Here is a 7238-nt window from a genome sequence, read left to right on the forward strand (position 1 = left end):
AAAAAAAAAAAGGTTCGACCTGCCGCGTCGGGCGCGCTGCGATGGGAGCGAACGTGACGGCCGTAGTTGCATTGTCAGCCGCTTGACTGGGCCGAACGACGCTAGCTGACAGGGTTGGAACGTGTCAGCTTGTGCGCGCGACGGCGTTTCAAGCGCGTTCCTCACGCATTTGCTATGCCGATGCCAGACAACAGGCCCCGGCGTGTGGCGCCGCGTCAGATCACACCGTTTTCGATGCACGCGGCATGCCGCAACTTTTTTTTTATCCAGCGGCCATGGTCTCACTTCACTGTGGCAACGGGCGGTTTCGGCGGGTGTCGGCGGTGCGTCTGTCTTTGCAACTGTGCTCTGGCGAAGTCAACGCAGGCTTGGCCCCCACGCCGAGTGTTTCTTTGTTGCCTTCAACTGTGTTGTGTAGTGATCACTATCCCTGTGAGTGCCAGTGAGATCTACCGACGCAGCTCGTGCGGCGTGTGCTCCCACTGCAACTTGTCACATTCGTGACCACGTTCGGCGTCCGTGCGCCCGAGCTCTGCTTCTTGCGAATCGTGTGACGCAGCCTGACTTGCTCACTTCAAATCAAGGCAAGAACAACTTCTCAACGTTATGTGCGACTACGGTTGATCACCATTGATTATCGCAAGTGCATATATATCGTTTGTGGCTGTGACGTGTCCTGAATGTGACAAAACATGCCTCGTTGCTTTGTGACTAATTGCCGAAGTGTGTACGATTCGACGAAATCCACGGCTGAAAAAAACACATTTTTTAAGCCACCCGCTGACCAGGTCCGCCTTCAACAGTGGCGACAGGCTATACCCAGATTGGATACGGAGCTGTCCAGCTCATGCGCTGTTTGCGACCTCCACTTTCACGATGAAGATATTGTGAAAGATTTCGTTCACGAAGTTCATGGTGATGTAGTCATACCGCGTGACAAGTGGACTCCTACGGAAGATGCTGTGCCGCGCATTTTTCCTAATTGCCCGAAATACTTGTTGAAGCCAGCGAGAAAACGCAAGGCACCAACCGTGCGTGCACCGCCTCGGCCTAAGCTGTGGAAACAGCAAAAATCACAGCATATCCACGAGGTGAATGATGATGATGGGGCGAAGCTCCGGAGGGATCATCGGTAAACCGTGAATACTCCGAGTAATTCGCCCAGTATATGATCAAGTAAACACGTGAGAAACAGTGTGTGTATATATACAATACGTTTTATTTTCTTAGACGCTTCTTCTTAGATGCTTGATTTGCGGAGTGCCTTCATTACCACGGCTTTGTGGTCCGTGAAATGAAGGGATAACGGTTCTTCTATAGGTCTCAATGGGAAGTTAGAAAAGACAAGAGCTATGCAAGTCACCCTAATTGTCGTGGGTTTCTTATAGTCTAAGGAGACAAACACTTCGTCTGGCCTCGTAGACCATGTGCGTGTATATAGTATATACAGTGTGTATATAGCGCATGTATATAGAAGACCATGGGTCTTCGCGCCGCCGCCGTAGCGCCGCTGCTTCGCGTTCGCGAACGCATAAGTCTTCGCGCCGCCGCCGCGCTGCCTGTCGTGAAGCCGCAGCCTCGCGGGCTCTCACCGCGGGATTCTGCCTGCGAGCGCGCGCCGCCGCCGCCTTCCGTGCTCTCCGTTCCGCAGCCTTGTCTTCCATCCGGCGACTCCGAGGGAAAGAGAAAGCGTGCCAAGAGCGAGCACCTTTTATTATAACACCCCCTAGCGGTAACCCGTCGCACTGCATCATCTCATCAACTATACGAAAACTAGCGCCATCTAGTGACATTATATACACTTATATATAGAAAGATCGACACTTACGCCATCTAGTGAACACTTCATAAAACTACAGGTGGCTACATACTACATCGGAGGAAGGACAGACCCACGCCTTAAGGAGCTTAGCCCCTAAAAGAGAACGACCAAGAAGCTGCGACGTCGAACTCATGCGTTTCTAGGGAAATCAGTGGTGACATTGACAGCAATGCTGTGCATGAGAACAACATAGAGCTTTTCAATGAGTTGTGTGGCATGGCAGCAGCAGGCCAACGGTTGCAGGGTTGGTCACTTGAGGTTGTTGGCACTACAATCGTGGTGTAGAAGCTGGTAATGCGAGAAGACCTTCCAGAAATTGACAGGGCGGTCGTAGTGTCGAAAGACATGACCACCTCTGTCAGTGCCAAGGGGCAACGTGGGCCATCAGCTGTGTATGCTACTGATGCGGGCATTGAATTGAAATCATGTGGCGACCTAAAGTTTCTACTTTCATGTATTGAAAGGCTGAATTTCTGTGAAGGTTGTCCTGCTGATAATTACCCCTGTGTCTTGTCATCAGCTGTGGCTATTAAAAATGGCGATACATGGCATCGCAAATCATGCACAATTCTGTCTCTAACTGCAGCATGCCACGAATGCCAGAGTCTGCACAAGCTCTTTTTACGGCGTCGCAAGAAAAGCAACAGGCTGAAATATAGGAGCACTAAAGTGAAGTCCCTGCGTCGAAAGGCCTTAAGAGCAACTATACAGAGAAAAGATGAAGAAAGAAGTAACCACCACGAAAAAACAACTTGAGAATGTTACAGAAGAGAGGGTGAAACGTGCACTTGACATTCTTCCAGATAAACAGCAGCTCGCTTTCAGGACTGCTTTTCAGGCAGCAAAAGCAAAATCTATAAATAGGAGGCGGTACATAGAAGAGTTGTTAATGACGTGCCTTCTGCTGCAGATTTCAAGCCCAAAAGCTTACAAGCTGTTATCTGATATGCAGTTTCTGCCACTTCCTACAAGAGCACGCCTTCGTCAGATTATTAGTGGCATTCCCTGCAGGTACGGTTTCAATGAGGTATCGCTAAATAGTATCCGAGAGCATTTTCATGAGAAGAGCCGCCTCAGAAGGTGCGGTGTTCTACTGCTCGATGAGGTAAAGCTTAAGCAAACTGTTCCTTTCAACAAAACCTCGTACAAGATGGATGGCTTTGTTGATTATGGCGATGTGACAAATGCCACCACCGACCAACTTGCCGACCAAGCACTGGTGTTGATGTTTGTTCCGCTTTTTGAGGGCTAGGTTTAACCCATAGCATCTTTTGCCACAAGAGGTGCGGCACCTGGACGGATCCTTGCACAGCTCCTGTTAAGTGCTGTGCTGCAGCTTCACAAGCATAATGCTTCAGTGCTTGTTGTAAGTGATGGAGCAGGTAATACCCACTCAATGTGGACGCACTTGGGAATATCGCGAGACATGATATCGCCATGCAACAGCATAGAGCATACCTGGAAGCCTTCGCGGAAGATCTTCTTTATCTGTGACATTCCACACATAGTCATGTGCATCAGAAATTATTTGAAAAAGCACACCTATGGAATGGTAAGAAGAAATATGTGCACGTAGTTACAATGGAGCTCTGAAAACTGTTTGGTTCTTTCAGGCGGGAGATCATCAGATCAACTGTGCACATTAGGTTGCGCTGTATGAATCCGAAAAAAGCAAACATACAAGAGTCGTGCCAAAACTGACTAGAGCACATGTTGCCCCGGACAGCCTCCAGAAGATGAGCGTCCCACTTGCTACACAGGTAGTACCGTGAAAGAAAGCGCTTATTATTTTTGGCTATTTTAACTAGTTTATCAATGCACTTTTTTGCAGCTATTAAGCCGTGGAACAGCTATTGGTATCCGCATATACAGAGAAGCCGGTGCTGAAGGCATGAGGGGTTCTGAGGGAACAGAAACATTCACCGAATTGCTTAATGACCTGTTTGATGCTTTGAACGTAAAGCTACCAGAAATAGGCTATAAAAGGCACTCAAAGGAAATACGGGCAAGCCAAAGTATCTTTTCATGCATGTTAATGCTTATTTACTGACATTTTACCTCATTCTTTCAGATCATCAAAGACTTCTTGGAAATGTTGAATGTCACAGATAACAACGCCGTTGAGAAAGGTCTCAAGCTCTCTGTATCTCAACTAACCACGGAGTCCTTGCGTGTTACTTTGTTGTCAACGCATGACATCATCGAGTTCTTACTGGATCAGAGTGCACACTGTTTTGACGGCGAAGTTGAACCAGGACCCCCTGGAGGTGTTAATGTGATCGGTGCTGATTTATGAGTGTTGAAGTGATGAAGTTGCTTGTATCCTAACCAACCATGTATCTTTTCCAGCGCCACTTCGGACGTGTCCGTTCATTCGGAGGGGATGAATCTCATCCTACTGTGGTCAATTTCACTGAAATATTTCGCCTTCTGAGTTTGTACACACCGATAAAAACTGCTTTGCGTGGGAGTGTGCAACGTTTGCCGGGGATTGTGCTTGTCAGCGTACAGGACACACTGAGGAGGACGAGAGAGCTTTACCGCACCAAACATGCTTCCTTGCGTGAACGCATAGAAGAAAAGCTACTGAATATGACGTCAGAAACAGTTAGGGACCCTGGAGAGCAAGGCGACGATCATTCCTACTTCAAAGGGGAAGTGGACGATGCTATCATCTACTACTTCAGTGGATATGTTGTGCACAAATTTGAAGAGCACACATCGTGCCTCCTGTGCTTAGAAGACATAAGTAGCCCAGTGCCCGTTGTTTGCTGTCATGCATATCTGACGACTTATAGAAGTTTCAAGGAAGGCTGCATGAAACATCCTACATCTAAGTTGTTGAGTGTGATGAAACTTGTAAATGATGTAGTTTCTGTCACGTTAGATGAGGCTGGTTCCTGCGAAAACATTTTCTGGAAGGTGCTAGAACAGCTCGATAAGTGCAGCCTTGCTCGCTTGGGCTGTGCAGATCACATGCCAGCATTCACATGCCAGGTATTGAACTTTGCCATTGTGACAAGAATGCACCTTTTCTCCTGAGATTTTAACCATCGATTAGAAAGCAAGGAGAAGGTAGCTATAGCACGGCCACTCGATGAAAAACACACGGTGCGGCCTGCCGCGTCGCTGCGCAGGCAATGGGCGAGAGCGTGGAAGCGGAGTTGACAGTTGTCGCCGCATTTCGCTAGCAGGGCGCCAGTAGTAGGGGAGGGCTAGAGTTACTGTATATGCTCCCTACGGGAGCTTTGGTAGCATATACAGTAACTCTAGGGAGGGCTCCGCGCGACGCGGGGGCGGGAAGGAGCGCGCGTTCAGCGGGTAGGTCAAGATAGTAGTTGTTTTTCTCCACATGAATCGCTCGCACCGAGTGTCACTCAAGACAGTTTGCGCATGTGTGATATTTTATGCGTTAGGCAAAATGCCGCGCAACTGTTGTGTGCCGTTGTGTTCCACGAATGCATCGAAGGACCCGCAAATACGCTACCACAAGTTTCCCAGTAACGCAGGGCAGCATGGCTGCGAAACATTTCCCGTGAAGGACCCGGCGGGAAGAGAACAGTATGGCAGCCGAATGACAGGTCCCTGGTGTGCGCCTTGCATTTTACGGAGCAGGACTACAAGAAGACCGAGAAGTTGAGGATATTTTGCCAACGGCTGTGCCGACAGTGTTCTCCGGTTATCCAAGCTACATGAGCACGAGGAGCACGCCTGCTCCGAGGAAGAAGCGGCCATGCTTGGAAATAGAATACGATAATGCGCAGTCGCGTGCCGAGTGCTCGGGCAATGCTGCTTCAAAAGACAGGCCTGCCAAAACGGCTCGTCAAGTGACAGCACACACCCAACAACTCCGAACTAGGGAATGAAACGTGTGTGGAAATTGCATCATTTTCAGATGCACTATGTCAAACTACATTCGACCTTGTTAAACTGACAGAAGAAGCTAAAAAAAAAACGCGCTGCTTCCAAGCGAAGATCGCTCATAGGAAAGGAGCACTGCAGGCCCTTCAAGAAAAAGTGAATGAGGCTGAGGTTCAGTGCAAGGCTTGCAAAGCTCAGCTGCAGCTTCAGCAGGCAAACGACGCACTGTACGGTCTAGTAGAGTATATTGACCGCGGCAACCTCAGATACCCGAAGATGGAAATTATTGGCATTTGCAAGCTAATGTGCATATTTATCGACAAGGTCATGAAGATAGCGGACGTGAGACGAAGTGGCAAGATTTGCGACCTCTGCACTTTTGCGATCGTCTGCACTTTTGCCACACCTGCTGCTGTGCCGGGAGCTGACTTGCGGGGCGGACGACCACGCCATGGAAGTCTGCAAAGTTTTCATCAGAAAGCTCTTACTAGCGCTCCTTGCCAACTGGGCAGGAAATGATATGTCTGTTGAGCGTCTCGTACGCTTGGCTCAGAAACCTCTGGCCAGGAAAGTGCTGCGCCTGTGATTCCAATAACACAGTGATCCTTTTTTCACGCACGTGCAATAAAGCAATTATGACTCCCCTGATGTTCACAATGCTTTTGTTTCTAAGGTGTGAGCAACAATCATTCCGGAAATACAACCGCACCTGTCAATGAGCGACTCTCCTGTTGTAAAAATAACTGTAGCACAAACATACATTATCGAGGGTGAAAACCGCAACGGCAACAAAAGAGAGAAAACATGACGTGAAAAATCGCAACTCGCACGAGCAACCACTTCAGATAAAACTAACACTTGCTATATTTAGGTTGAAGCATCGCCGACGCACATTCGGTAGGACGATTACCAATATAGTTAACGCTATAGCAAGTTTATTGTAACCCTTTAAAAACTAACAAGCGCATCAATTGAGCCGCGATGCGCCGCAATAATTCCGGCGCTCTCGCTTTCGGTCTCCCCAGAGGCTCCCCTACTGGTGGCGCCGCGGCGGCAGCCCGGAGCACTAGGCGCGCCACGCAGTATCCGCTCCACGCGGCAGGCCGCACCGTGTGTTTTTCATCGAGCGGCCGTGGCTATAGCAAACAAAAAAGCACGTCTCTTGTAACTCTGGCTCTTAGAAAGCGGTTTCCAGTTGATTTTTATTGCATTGATTCAATAAATTGTTTTCGATTTGGCTTTTCTTCTTGTCATTTTCCGCGTTTTAAAGCCTTCAACCGGCGAGCTTTCACTGAAGTAGTTCAGTATCTTGCATTTAAGAAATGTGTATCCTAGCATTAAGTGTTCTGGTATAAAAGGGTGGTTCTATAAGCTTTAGGTTTTGGTATTTTCGGCGGCATCAGGTACCTATTTTACGTGGCTCACCGCTAACATGAAATTTTATACAAGACTGAATTAAAAAGAACAAGAAACCGATGAATCCTCACAGCTGAATAGGAGTCCCGCGTAGCAGTAGCTAGATTGAGGCGTCTCGGTTACACCTCTGCCAGGTGGT

General features: G+C 48.5%; 1 pseudogene; it reads left to right on the top strand.

The window, feature by feature from the left end:
* The first annotated feature begins 692 nt into the window (after positions 1-692).
* Positions 693-6851, top strand: LOC119448458 (uncharacterized; annotated as a pseudogene).
* Positions 6852-7238: the final 387 nt, after the last annotated feature.

The sequence above is a fragment of the Dermacentor silvarum genome, chromosome 4 (assembly GCF_013339745.2).
Source record: "Dermacentor silvarum isolate Dsil-2018 chromosome 4, BIME_Dsil_1.4, whole genome shotgun sequence".
NCBI lineage: Eukaryota > Metazoa > Arthropoda > Arachnida > Ixodida > Ixodidae > Dermacentor > Dermacentor silvarum.